At 44.6% G+C, this 14,480-nt stretch overlaps 1 protein-coding gene across 3 annotated transcripts in view; it reads left to right on the top strand.

Moving 5' to 3' along the window:
• Positions 1-14,480, top strand: part of FAM193A (family with sequence similarity 193 member A) — a 577,965-nt gene that overhangs the window by 473,934 nt on the left and 89,551 nt on the right. The gene's annotated exons all lie outside the window — the stretch shown is intronic.

Here is a 14,480-nt window from a genome sequence, read left to right as displayed (position 1 = left end):
GTGATCCAAATTTTAATTTCATTTTTTGGAACTGTTTTAAAATTGAACATTTTATAAGCAGATACTATGTTTCTTCATTTTTGTTTTCAAGTTTTAAAGATTGTGCCAGCATTTAAGGCATGTAGTATTTTTACCTTGTAATCATTGTATAAAGTACAGGTCAACCTGCAAAGGGTAGCGGAACACAGTGCATTTGAGTTGTCATTAAGACATTGAACACAAACATTTAAAATAATATTTAAAAAGAAACCTTGCAAAATCAAAAAACGCAGACTGTGAAATGCTAACAAAATTATCGAAAGACAAAGCTGAAACACCCTTTGAAAACTAGAACCCTAAGCAAACTTTCTAATTGAGGAAACTAGAAGAAATAATTTGGGCATATAGTTTGACATGCAACATTTTGTAATAATTGCATCAGAAATGTTCCTAATGTTTTGTGTCCTTAGAGTCCTCAGAAAACATCTATTTATCAATGCAGTATTTTGATGCCATATGACATGCTCCTTTGAAGTGACTGAGAGCAATTTGAAGAGAATGTGAAAGTTTAATTGATGCAGTTAAAAAAGAATACAGGTGGAATGATAATATTTCATGTCCCAAAAATGAGTCAGTCTATAACAGGGTAAAGATGTAGCAAATAAAGCAAATAGAGCCTTCGTGCAGTCACACCCTGAGATGCCACGAGATTGAATAGTGGTGTTATGTTAGTGGTAAGGAGAAACGGAAGGATGAGTGAGGTTGGATAACAGTTGAAGTTGTGCACACTTGCCTTGTTAGGTAAGTCTTATAATAGGCCTAAAGGTTAATAACTTATCAATATCTAAGCTGCCTTTTTCATTAAAGATTAGACTTCGCACTAGGATCACTCTGGACCCATCCTCTCCAAGAAAAAGAAGAATTTACCTAGTGTATCTACAAACAAGAACATATTCTTCATGCAATCGATTGGATACTAGTGATTACTTTCTTTTAATGATGAATAGAGTGAAGGGCTGGCCTGTATTAGCACTGGGCAGCTCCCTCTCCCCCAGTGGCCACACAGTCTTTCTGCCTCCCTGGAATGCAGATCGGAGACACTTCCTCCCAAACATCCCCATTGGGGGTTAAGAAAGTACCACTAAACTACAAGGAATGTATTACTTTTGTTTTATTGTGTGTGTGTGTGGTAGGAAGCAAGCCTGTCCAAACCATTCCACTCCTTGGTATCAGATTGGATGCAAGCCTTACACCTACCAATCTTTAATCTAGGGTTATGTGGCTTGTCTGGATCCCAGCCCATTTTCTTATTCATACTACTCTGGATAAATGGAAGCATAGGTCGAAAACAGAATTTTCCTCATATTTTTGTGACCAAAATGTTCTGGCCTTTTCTTCTAATGGCAAAGGTCTTGCCATCTTGTAATTCTACATCTCCAAAGAAAAAGTATGCTGTGTGGATGGGCCTAATGCACACAGTGGGAATGAACCAAAACTTTAATATGAAGACCACTTTAGCCGTACATTGACTTCCCACAGACTGTTATCCTTGTCCTATAAAGTACGAAAGGCCCACCCACAAATGTGAGGTACCTTTTTGATTAGATGAAGTGTGGGATTTCAGGAAAGTGAAATTTGCTGTTGGCTGAAAGTTGTGCAATTTTACTTTATATAGGAGTAAAATAATTTTTTTCAGCCACCTTGTAATGTGCAGCATTTTGAGATTATACAAAGTAATGGGATTCATGCAATCCACAACATCGTGGACTCCCCTGGGTGTTTACCTTTTAGAAACATGTGCAGTTGGTAGAATTCCATGGATGCTTGTTAACACAGACCCAATTCTGCATCCATCCCTCATGGACCGTGCAAGTAATATGGATGATTTTAGGGATAGTTATGGCGTTGGCTTTGGTGGGTTGGATTTCCTGAGTGCCAGGCGATCCTTGGCTTAACTATGACACATACCCACATCTCCATAATGATACTTTAAAATGAAGAATCTTGAATTTTCCATAATGCATTTGTGGTCTTTCCTTTCGTGTGATAGGCCCACCCACGCTATTGGGTATTGTTTTTATAAGGAAAGGTTTTGGAATGCAGTGTTGGATCTTATGTAGCTCCTCCCAGACTGTGGACCTTTCAGAAATGTGGAAATTCAGCACATTTAGCCAAGGTTTGACGTGTGTGGTCAATCTGCATAAGTTCTGCAAATATTTGGTTAGCCCTCGCTACCGCCTGTCCACCCTCGGTGGACGTGCCTTTTCGACCATTCTTCCGGCAGCTTGGAACAAACTGCCACTCTGCCTTCGGAAGGAGTCTAATCTACTGCCGTTTCGTCGGATGTTAAAAACAGTGCTCTTTCAAGATGCATGGGGCGTGCTATAATCTGGTTGCCTGTTTTCTGTAATGTTCGGTCTTTTCAAGTACAAGTGCTTAGAGACCTATTGGTGATAACGTGCTATATAAATTGAATAAATCATTGAATAAGAAGTAGTAGGATCCATGCAGGCCCTCACCACCCCAGACTCTTCTGGGAGTCTCATTTTCAGAAATGTGAGGGGTTGCTAGGTTTCCCTGGGTGATAGCTGGTCCCTGGGCCCCAATACAGATGCTATCCACATTCATTCCCACTTTGCATTTTGTGGCCTTTGCTTTCCTGGACGTTGAGCGCACACACACGAGTAAGAAAATAATTTTATCTGGAGCAGTATGGTAATGCTGGGGGCTAGGACTTCGGTAGATCTCTAAAGATTCAGCTAGGATCCATCACTGATATGTGAGGAAGTTGGTGACTCTAGTCTAAATGTGACATTTATAGTGCAATTTTAATGTGAAAAAGTTGTTAAAATCACACAAGCTGTGCCACTGTGTATTCCCTCGTGTCTAGTTTTCAAAATTGTCTGGGTTTGATAGGTTACCTTGCTTGTGTGCCAGCCAGCCCCAAGCCCAAACACTGTTTTGGGGCTTTTTTGGAGCTTTTCCTGTCCCGTGATATAGTACCACTCAGTGTTAGAACACACATTTGAATTTTTCTGCATACCTGCCTTCCAAATGTAAGACAGTGTGCACAAAAACACATAGAGGTATATTACTTTTATTAATCAGCCTTTAGTGGTCAAATGTACAGATTAAAACATTTTCACCTATTTCTATTTTTTTTGCTCTTTTGCAGTTTTTTTTAGTGTATTAATTTGTTTCTTTCAAAAACCTATGAGCAATTTACACAAAGCACCACTTGCTGAATTTAGAATTTTCTGAAATATCTAGCTTTCTGCATACACCCAGGAGAAGTGTGGCTCAGTGGTTAGAGGCGGCAGACCCGGAGGCTGAGAGCGGCCGTGGACCAGGGTTCGATTCCCGACGCGGCAGGGTCTCGGGCTCAAAAATTCCACGGACTCGATAATTCTCGCGCCGGTGCCTACTCAACTCACGGGGTCACACTCTGCGACTCTGGGCAATAGCTTGCTTAATCTCCACTACGGCCCCTCGCGGCGGGATGCCTGGCTTTCACCTTGTGGATACCCTGCCGGGGTATCTCACAAGGGAATACCAGGACGGGTTCCCTAAGCAAGCGCCCTGAGACCTTCGGGTGATTTGTGCGCTATATAAGTCAAATTACATTACATTACATTTACAGTTTCACGTCTCCACTACCCCACCCAATCTGCAAGTAGGTAGTAGCCTGAGGCATAAAAATACCAGATATTGATCACCACTTAGAAAATCGCAAAAGCGGTGGAGAAAGTCTATTTCTGAAAGCCAGTAAGAAGCTGTTCTCTTTTAACTATTTTTCTTTTACAATGCAAGTACTTTTCACTTATATTATACATTTGACACACTACCTAGGCCCCCCCTTTTTAGGTCTCGACCTGCGAAAGACTGCGCACATACGCAATCGAGCTGGCGAGACTTAATGACCTATAGTAACTTTCAGTAGCGAGGTTAAGCCCGCCCCTCTTTTCCATTGGCTGGCGTCACTGTTCATACTAAACGGTGGCCAGCCATTGGAGAAGAGGTCCTAGTGACGTTCTTCTTTCTCTTTTAGCCCCGTCCCTTTCCGACTGGGTTCCTTTAGTTACTGCTGGCTTAAAAGCTTTCTTATCTTCTTTATGGGTCCAAATGGCCCCATAAGGAACCTTTTACGTCATCAGTAAGTCAGTCTGAAAGGGACGGGCTAAAAGACAAAAGGCTGTCTCATGGTGAGCGCTTGTTCATGAGAAGCAGCCGCGTGGGCACCTTGTGATAGTTTTATAACACTTACTACCACTGAGAGGTTGTTGAAGCGCTTTACAGACAGTAGATCGCTGCTTCGTATCCTGTGGTTGATGAATCTAATGGACAGGTGTGACGTGACTGTGATCCTCTTCACCAAGAGGCATCTGCACATCGCCCTGCCCATGGTCTGCCGAGGATCACATAGAGTGCCCCACTCCGCACAGATCCTCCAGCCCCCGTTGTCCGCACTCCAGGTGTCTCACACACTGCAGCCGCCTCAGAGCCGTGGCTTCTTTTGCGCTGCGGGGCAGGCGGCTCCTTTGCCAGCACTGGGAGGGGGTTTTTTGAGTGCCAGCGCCACGGGGCACTGAATGTATGTGTTTTTTTTATTTTAAAAGGAAAAGGTGAGGGAAGTATAAATGCTCGACGCAGCCATTGCAGCACTACCGGCCTGCGGTGGGTCTGTGTGAGGGGCTATCCTGCCCGCAGCCTCAGTCAGGACAGGCAGTGGGTGTTGAGAGAAGGTGGGGTGTCCCCGCTCTCCTCCCGAAGAGGGATGGGCGTTCTCCGGGGTGCAGGGTGAGGTGTCTCCCTACCACGTTCCTATAGCCCCACTCAGAACAGGCAGGGAGGCTCCCTCCCCGGGGCTCCCCTCACCCTTCGGCAGCCGCACTCGGGTTAGATGGGGTCGCTCGCAGGCGCAGTGACCTCCCCAGAGCTTCTGCCGACCTTCCTCAGTACTGCCAGGGCCAAGCTTCCCGTTCCCGTCCCGGCGCCCCCCTTCAGCAGCAGGAGGCTCCCTTGTTCTTACTGCTTTTGGGGTTTGCTCAAGGCCTTTCTTCAGTTTGCTGCGGCCTCAGTGTATGCTATTAATACAGTTTAAAGTTCTAGTTCCCGGGGACGGTTGTGAACAACGTGAACTATTTGACAAAAGGCGAACCTAGGTTACTGCTGCCACGAAACCGCACTGCCGCTGCAAAAATAAATGGAGAAAAATTAGCACAGCCATACAATGTTGTAATGTGGCACCGAAGAGTAATTTGATGCAATTCAGCATCGCCATAAAATGTATGTACCGTCCCCTCAATACACTGGTTCAGAAGAAATAAGAAAGACACGAAACAGCAATACCACCCATGTAATATTGACATAAGCGGCACTTTGGTGCAAATTAGAACCATCCACATATTTTAAATGCCCCCCTCCTTCTCCCCTCCCACCCCCAACGTGTAATGTGCGCGGAAGCAACACATTAGAGATTGGACAAAATAATACTTATTTAATAGTTGCTAAGTAAATAGTACATTGGTGCAGTTTAGCAGAATTTGTTACTATCGACACTAACCTAAGCTACAATAAGAAAAGTGAAATTGAGCAAAATAGCAGACCATAAATTGTAATGGGGGGGGGGGGGAGGGGGGGGGGGGGGAGCTTTCCTATACATGTAACCAACACCCATAGTTGGTGTGCTCCCGCCTTTAAACACACACACAAAAGATTCAAGGTGCACTGAAATACAACCACGAAAGGTAGTGGCACTAGAGAGCTGTGTGTATGAACACCCCCGCTGGAAGTATATGCAATGTGGCGACCCGGAAACGCCGTAAATCACATCAGCGTTTCTTGGAGATGTGCCTCTGTGGACAAATACGGTATCGTGGTATCGTGGGGTAATGAGAGGGCTCTTATGATATCAGTGGCATGATCAGGCGATGCCACACTTATCTTATTAAGGTTGTAATTCACCGGTGGACACCTTTCATGCAGCAAGTGTGGGGGAGGTGGCAGCCCAAAGCAGAGGGGCGCTTTCCGAGGGACTGCTATCCCTTTATTTTACTACCTAAGTCATTTTTTACCACAGTCCTGTAAAAAGAAGAAGAAAAAAAGCACGTGAAGTGTAGCATTTTGTAAACTAACTAATTTCGCCCACATCTGTATCTAATTGTTGTCTGCTTTCGCATTCTTGAGCTTGGATTCATTTTTCTTGCGCCACAATGTGGATTCAGCTGACCAGCCTAAGTGAGAATTAGTTGTTTTAGAGTTATTTTGATTAAAAAGTCGTCTTTTTTAATTGGGCAAACTCGGACCACATGTTCTACGTGATCCACTGGACACAAAGGAAACGTGTTTAGGGCACAAAATGAAAATAAGGGTGACCACGCAAGCACAGGTGTATCTAGGCACAAAACCTGCCCGCGAGCATGCATTTATAATTCAGCATATAGATTCATTAGTTACTGCTTGTATTGCATATATACCTATGAATTCACGATAAATGTAAATGTGACTGAAACGCCTTTAAGGATGTATGTGAGGCAGTGACGCAAAGAATCTTGACAGAACATGTGGAAATAACCGCCAAATTAGCGTAAAACAACAACCTAATACGATTGACAGCAATAGATAACTAGAGAAACACGACGACGTGCAGGTTTGTGAGTATATCAGCAGATGGTATGAGGTGCTGCACAAGGCCAAATTATGCAAACTACAAACACATATATGAATGTGTTTGCGTATTAATATACGTTACCTTCTTACTGCTTTCTTTTTCTGCCACCTCGCCTCTGTGTCAATCTGCTTCCTCATTAATTTCGCTTCCTTGTCCCTACCAAGCCCCTCTCTTGGCCGTTCTATTTCGACTTCCTGTCTTTCACTTGTCTACATTTCACTCACCTTAACTTTTATTCATTTCTGGTATTTCTACAATTTCTTTGTTGCGTCTTTCATTTCGTTTTTATCTTCTTTGCTTTCATCTCATTGCTCTTTGTTTCATTTGTTGTCTTTCCTCTCTTCTCTCTTTTCTTCATTCAGTTCTTATTGTTGTTCCTCTTCCGTTACTTTCTCGAATTTCATTATTTTGTTCTTTGTTTTTCGTTAATTCTACTCTTTCCTGTCTTACTTAACCTTAAATGCCTTTTCCATCTGATTTTCTTCATTTTCTATTCCATGTAATTTCGTTTCATACTATCATCTCTTTCCTTTGGCTCTCGGTTCCACCTTTCCATCTTCTTTACTTGACTGTCGTCTTCTTTCAATTATTTCTCTGGTGATCACTTCCTGTTTCTCTAGTTCCCCTTCTTTTTGCAATCTTCCCTTCCTTCCCTTTCTTAGCATTTGTGAGAGATTAAGCTATTGGCATTGTAAATGACAATGCCATATATTTATCTGTTTTCAAAACCAACACATACATAGAAATGTTGTCATTTACAATGCCAATAGCTCTAGCTTTTGCAAAGCGAAGACCGTTGTTGTTAAACACCATATCAGATGTATTACTTGGCAATCGACATGAAGGATCAGAGCCTGGCCTGTGATAACTGGTTTATCAACACTCACACCACTCCTCCTGTGATTGTCCTGATCCCGCTATTGATTATTAGTGTTTATTTTTCAGATTTCCTGGATAATAGTAATGGTGGTTGAAGTGAATCTTGCTGGTTCTAAACCAATGGATACCATATAACACTAGTTTCAGAACACTGTGCATAGGCATTAATGCAAGAATGGGATAGATTAAATAGGACAACCTAATCAATCAGTCAACAAAATCAAGTGGCCAAAAATGGTCATGCATAGATACTGAAGTATGGTGATAAAGCCTTGAGAACCTTTACAGGCACGCTTCTTGAATGGGCGCGTGCAACAGCTGATTATGGGCTCCTGGCTAGCCTGGCAGTGTATCATTAGATCGCTCTGTTGAAAAATCTGATGAACTTGACAGTTCTCACCTGTCTTCATGTATATTAAGGGAATGAATTTCAAAGACAATCCTTGTTAAGTTTGTGTTCATGTTTCACCTCCATGAGCAAATAAGCCTAAAGATACGTATGCACTCCTGTTAGTCCTTTCTGATTTTTCCTTTCCCCGGAAATGCTTAACCATCTTCTGGTGAGCACACTTCATCTGCTTGCTTTCTTCTATCTTGTGGGGGGCCTTGCTCTTTGTTCCCTTGTTGTGAGAAGAAGTATAGTTTTCACATGATTTCTTTTTTCCACATATGATTTGGTCCGAGGTATGGGTATTAAAATTTGAAGACTCCCACTGATTTGACATTTGCCACTTGTTGGAGTTTGGTAGAAAACAAATCCATGTGCTTAGATAGCCCCTTTGCATTATTTATTGAGCACATAATACTACTCTGGATCCCCACTACTTGAAATCAGGAATCAAAAGTACACTCGTACTAGGCAATAAAATCTGTAAACTCCCTTGTGCACAATTGCCAAATTCTTCAGGTGGAGGATGGAAACCTGAGGTTTTTGGTCTCGATCATATAGAACTTGTTCCTACTGGTTATCAGAAGAGCATTTTCAACTCTGGTTTTGACGTAATCAAACAAGCAACATCTACCTGGCTTTCTGTAAAAAATTAAGAATGGTCTTCGACAGCTCTTAACCTACTACTCTAATCGGTCTGCTTATATTGTTCATTAATTTTGCTTCCCTTGATTTTTCTTCCCTCTTGTCTTTCAGCTGCCCTCGTTCTCCTCCTTTTTCTGCAATCCCTTCCTCCATTCCTGTGCAAAAAGTGAAGTGGCATCCTTCTTGCCTGAATGCCAAATATGTGCACAGTTTTACCTTCATTTGCATCTATGAACTCTGACACCATCTTTAGTGGCATTAACACCAGCATCCTCCTATGGCGCCACGCTTGGCTCCTTATCGCTGGTTTCGAGCCCTAGATGCAAGATCACCTTCCAAACAATCCTTTTGATAAGGAGCATCTCTTTGGCCCTTAAGTTGATGAGCTGCTAGAACAAATCTAAAAGACACAGACCTAGCCAAGTCTATGTTTGCCCTTCAGTCCTCCACTCAAACTCCTCCTTTCTCATTCACCAACTCAGAAGCAGGTCCAAGGCTCCAGCATACACCCTGAGAACGCAGAATTTCAATCCACTGCTTGGATAAGGGGTCTTCCTCCCCACCACTGGTATATTTGCTTTGTGGTAACTGGATAGCTAGCATTACCAGTTTATAGTTTTACCCTTCATGGTCTCTATGGCTCGTAGGGTGTTCACAAAGTAACTGGCTGGAAGAGTAAGTGAGGGGTATGAGAGGGGGGCAACTACTTTACACACCTGTTTACCAAGATGCAACAGCAAGACCATTAATGGGAAATGAACTTACAAGTCCTCCAGAGATACCTCTGTTAGTGAGGCAATCAAACCCTTGAATTTTATGTATAATGTTCCCAGAAAGCAAAACATGCCAAATATTTGCCTCCTAAGAATCTACACCCACAATCTATGTGGGTGTACTAAAGAGGATGTGGTTAAGGATATTTGCAGGTATCCATGACCCTTATCCTAGTGGCACCACCCTGGTACTCCCTCTTCCTAGAGATGTTGATCACCCCAACTGATGCTGAAGTTGGACCTCACTCAGCCCCAGGGTCTGCTCAAACAACCAGACTCCATATGGCTCAACCTAGCAATTTGGTACATTAGGTCCCAGAATTTAGGCTCCCATAGGAGCGCATGTTCCTTCTGCGTGTGGAAAAGTGAAAAAGGTTTGTGCACTACTGCCACCTCATATTCAACCCAGTCATATATCGCCTTGGTCCTGCTCCAGTAGGAATAGTCCCACCCCAACAGCCAAGATAGGTCCTCTCTGAACCAGAACATAGACAACCCATGAACGGTTTTGACCTAGTTTGGCCTCGTCAGTCAGAGACAGCTTGGTTCCTGTGGCATAGTGAGCACAAGACTCACATCTGGGCATAGTCGTTGCCACTTAGGGCATTCCATGAAACACCGAAGGTGATGGAAGGAATACTTCAAATAGTCTAACCCCTGACAGTCACTTGGGGTAGCATTCCAACCCATCTTTTTTTTTTTGTCCACTGTGCCGCTATGTCTGCATTCCTCCCATTCCTTTTGTGTGTTTGGGTTTTCACTACTCAAACAACAAAAAGATAGCACCATACCATAGGTCTGTAAGGCCTGCTACAGGGGTGACTTACAAGTACTATATGCAGTGTTGAGGGACCTGGCACACAGGGATGTGTGTCAGGTCGTGTTTTGCAGCCTGCGAATGCAGCGCTGCATGAGTTTGGTGAGGAGTCCCTTATTGTGGCACAATTTGTGCTGCAGGTCTTGGGGAGGGTGGGTGGGGAGAGAGGGGGCTCTTTAGTTAATCTGTTCCTAGCTTTCAGGGGTACCATATGCTAGGGAATTAGAGTCCTTGCCAAGTGGGGGAACAATTGTCCCATTTTGGGAAAGAGATCTGCCACTGGGGACCTAGTTAGCCGGAACCCACTGCACTTCCAGTCGAAATCACATCATGTACCATGCAAAAAGTAAGGGTGACCATGTCAAAAAGAACTACTTTCCTACACCGGGCAAGTCATATAACATTGCTGGTATTACCTAGTAAGTAATATGTTCGAGGTATATGAGCTGCAGATCTCACACTTAGCATTAGATCGCCATCTGGTGTTTGGCTCAGATGCTTGCACGTTGTTGTCTTGGAAGAAGTCTTTGTAGTCACAAGATAGGTGACTCGTCCCTTGGACGATAGTGCGCATGGGCATCGACTCCATCCTAAGATTGTTTTTTTCCGCCATTGGGTTCAGTTGCAACTTTTGCAATCCCGTTTGAAATCTCTTTTTCAAACTACTTCGACTCGAAAAAATTCCACAAACTCGTCGGATTGACTTCGAACATCTTCGACAAAACTTTCATCGGCTCGATTCCGGTGGTCGACGAAGGGCAATTAGGTCTATTAACGCCTTGAGGCCTACGGCTCATGGAAAGGATGCCATTCAAGAAATGCCCCCAGTGTGGAGCAAAATTCCGGCACAGTGACCATCACAAGGTCTGCAAAATGTGCCTACCACCTGAACACGACGAGTCCAGCTGTCCAGCCTGCGCATCCTTTCGATCGAAGACCATTCAAGATTGAAGGGCTTGACGACACATCATGGCGCAGAGATCAGCTCCGAAACCAGTGGATATCTTGGACGAAGGCCCAGATGTCCCGGAAGAAGATTACGAAGATCTCCAAATCCTGTCAGAGGCAGAAGACTCTGACGACCTCATCACTCCTGGTCAACGAGTAAGTACTACTGCTCTTACCCCAACACCACCACCAAAACCGAAGGCAATGGTCAAGACTTTGCCTGCTGGCTCCAGTCGCAACCGAAAACACACTTCAGAAGCCTCGCCTCCAGGCCCCGAAGAAAAAAGAAAAACCTTCCGGTAGCTCAGGACAAAGCAAACCGCATGTACCAGTCCCACCGGCACATTCGTCACCGAAACCAAAATAACTCTCTGCTCCAAGATCGGTTCCGACGCCTTCCACTTCCAAAGACAAATCTGCCCCGAAAACCTCGAGGCCCATGGATAACCCGGCTTCGAACGTTTCCAAGCCTAAAGATCCCCCTTTGGCTCCGAAACCAAGAGCCTCGGAACCAAAAGCTAAGCCTAAGGACTCTACCACACCTCCTAAGGCCAAATACAATAAAAGTCAACACCAGCCCTGCTCGGAACACAAAAAATCGTCTCCGAAAGCGGTTCCGGATCCCGAAGAAAAGGAACTTTTTCATCCAGATCCTGTCGGTCATAAACAGAAAAAGATTTATATTAATCCAAAATCAGGACATGTCACGCTGGCCCATGTAAGAAGAGGAAGTTAGAGACAGCACCTGCTGCTCCAGTGCCTGTGAAGAAGGAGGACTCTGCCACAACACCTATACCTCCTTCTTCTATACTTCCTTCTAACCCACTTCCTCTCCCTAAATCTATTACACCACCTCGGCCTGAAACTTCACCACCTCATACACCCCCAGATGATGATGACGACGTAGGGGTGGGTAGTGACCCAGATGATTGTTAGTACCCGGTCCCAAAAGATATACCAGACGTCCCAAGCGCACACACATACCCCTCAAAGCCGTCTCCCCCAGACGATAATATTGGTTTTGGACAGTTAATTAATAGGGCTGCTATCTATCATGGCGTCACAATGCACTCAGATGCAGCAGAAGAGGACTTCCCTTTGGATACATTTGAACAGTCCCAAAAGACAGTGCAAATATTGCCAATGATCAACGGAGTCATTAAACATCCCCCCGAAGTGTTTAAAGATCCAGTACGTGCCAGGATTCTTAACCCTAGAATAGAAAAAAGTATAGACCTGCCCCTGAAGATCCTGCTTACATTAAAGGACAGGTGCCTTTGGATTCTTTAGTAGTTTCCAACACTAGAAAGCGTTCCAACTCCCAAACCTCCGGGAAGGCGCCACCCCCTGATAATCCAAATTGCTAGACACTTCTGGCAAAAGGGTAGCTGCGCATGCAGCCAATCACTGGCGCATAGCCAACACGCAGGCACTGCTCGCAAGATATGATAGGGCTCACTACGACCAGTTAGAAACCCTACCACAACATTTGCCTCATCAATATAAAACCCAAGCAAATGATCTTGTCCAAGAGGGCAAGTTATTTTCAAACGAGTCAATAAAATGCGCACTTGACTCAGCAGACACTGCCTCTGATCCATCAATGTGCTCCTTAGGCGACATGCCTGGCTGCGCATCTCAGGCTTTATAACACTCGTACCTCCCCAGCCACAAAACAGTGACTTCCCTCTGCTCCACCCAGGCCATCCCACTTCAGTCGGGGGGAGATTATCACAGTTCCTACCTGTCTGGAATTCCATCACAACAGACAAGTGGGTGAGACAAATTATCCAGTATGCCTAGAACTTACAGCTACCCCACACATACCACCCAAGCAACGTCCAATGTCCACAGATCAGCTCACGCTCCTCAAACAAGAGGTTCTTTCATTCCTTCAAAAGCACGCAGTAGGGCCTGTTCCCTTACAACATCAAGGAACAGGGGTTTACTCGCTGTACTTCCAAATAACCAAAAAAGACGGGACTCTAAGACCAATACTCGACCTGACCCCCTCAACCTATATATACACTCAGATGCTTTTCATATGATCACTCTCCAACAAGTGCTCCCGCTGCAGCAACAAGGCGACTTCCTTGCCACACTTCATCTCAATGACGCCTACTTCCACATTCTCCTACATCCCTCTCACAGGAAGTATCTAAGGTTTGTAGTGGATGGACAACACTATCAGTTCAAAGTCCTTCCATTCGGAGTTACCACTGCACCCAGGGTGTTCACAAAGTGCCTTGCAGTAGTAGCAGCACATCTCAGAAGACAACAGATTCATGTCTTCCCATATCTAGACGACTGGCTAATAAAAGCCACGTTTTTCAACCAGTGTTATTCAACACACTCGCCAAACCATTCAGAAATTACACAACTTGGGGTTCACAATCAACTACACTAAGTCGCATCTCCAGCCCTCACATATACACCAATATCCGGGGGCTACAATAAACACCTCGACAGCTTTTGCATATCCCAGTCCAGCAGGATAGCCAGCATACAAGTCCTCGTCACAAAATTTCAAGCCCAACACACTCTCCCAGCGAGAGTGTTCATGCAGCTCATAGGCATGATGGCATCTTACATTTTTATTGTACCATATGCAAGACTTTAAATGCGTCCATTACAGGAATGTCTAGCACATCAGTGGAATCCGGCTCGTGGACAACTTACAGATCTGGTGTTGGTAGACAGCCGCACACATCGCTCTCTGCAGTGATGGAACACCAAAAACGTGTCCAAAGGGCGGCCGTTCCTGGTACCTGTTCCACAGATAGTACTCAAAACAGACGCATCACTCACAGGATGGGGAGCCCATCTCCTCGGACATACAGCTCAGGGCAAGTGGAACACTCAACCAAAAGTGCTCCACATCAATCACCTGGAACTACTAGCAATATTCCTAGCACTAAAATCATTCCAAGTACATGTACAAAACAAAGCTGTCTTGATCGGGACGGACAACATGACAGCCATGTACTACATACAAAAACAAGGAGGCACACATTCTCTACAACTGTCCCAGCTTGCACAGAACATTTAGAGATGGGCCATCCCACAAAATATATATCTACTTGCCGAACACCTTCCAGGAGTTCACAATCAGATTGCGGATCTGTTGAGTCGACAAACACAACAGATTCATGAATGGGAACTACAAACCCAAGTTCTTCTACCATTTTTCCACATGTGGGGCCAACCAGACATCGATCTGTTCGCCAAACACGACCAGGCAAAATGCCCAACCTCCGCCGCCAGGTTTCCACTCCCGTTGTCCAAGTGCAATGCGATATGGATGAACTGGTAAGGCAGATTTGCGTACGCTTTTCCTCCACTCCAACTGATTCCACTAGTGGTACGGAAGCTCCGACAACA

Source organism: Lissotriton vulgaris, chromosome 3_2, assembly GCF_964263255.1.
Source record: "Lissotriton vulgaris chromosome 3_2, aLisVul1.2, whole genome shotgun sequence".
In the NCBI taxonomy this organism is placed as follows: Eukaryota; Metazoa; Chordata; class Amphibia; order Caudata; family Salamandridae; genus Lissotriton; species Lissotriton vulgaris.
Note: the sequence above shows the minus strand (reverse complement) of the source record. Positions and strands in the feature narration are given on the sequence as shown.